Source organism: Propithecus coquereli, unplaced genomic scaffold (assembly GCF_000956105.1).
Source record: "Propithecus coquereli isolate 6110/MARCELLA unplaced genomic scaffold, Pcoq_1.0 Scaffold602, whole genome shotgun sequence".
NCBI classification, from domain to species: domain Eukaryota; kingdom Metazoa; phylum Chordata; class Mammalia; order Primates; family Indriidae; genus Propithecus; species Propithecus coquereli.
In genome coordinates this window covers 166350-166683 of record NW_012151975.1, presented here as the reverse complement: position 1 = coordinate 166683, position 334 = coordinate 166350, and the positions used below count along the sequence as shown (strand labels likewise).

The 334-nt window shown below is 41.6% G+C and overlaps 1 protein-coding gene across 1 annotated transcript in view; it reads right to left on the bottom strand.

The window, feature by feature from the left end:
• The window catches only part of PSMB1 (proteasome (prosome, macropain) subunit, beta type, 1), a 36707-nt gene that overhangs the window by 19282 nt on the left and 17091 nt on the right, over nt 1-334 (bottom strand). The window contains exon 2 of the mRNA XM_012659311.1: nt 168-249. The gene's annotated coding sequence lies outside the window, so the exon portion shown is untranslated. The remainder of the gene's footprint in view (nt 1-167; nt 250-334) is intronic.

The window sequence follows — 334 nt, the reverse complement described above, 5'->3', positions numbered from 1 at the left end:
TTTTTTGTAGAGACAGGGTCTTGCTGTTGCTCCGGCTGGTCTCAAACTCCTGACCTCAAGTGGTCCTCCCGCCTCAGCCTCCCACAGTGTTAGGGTTACAGGCATAAGGCACTGTGCCTGGCCTGCTACTAATTTTCAATAATGTAGTCATGTACAAAAGCATCTACCTTTAGTCTTGCTTCAATAATCTTTGTCAGGGTAAGACAATCTCCATGAAAACCACTGCATCCAATGACTGTTTTGTCTGTTCTGTAAAAAGCACATTTCAGGAAATTGAGTTGGTTAGACAGTAAAGTAAAACATGTCTTGGGGGCAAATTTAAATATAAAACTAT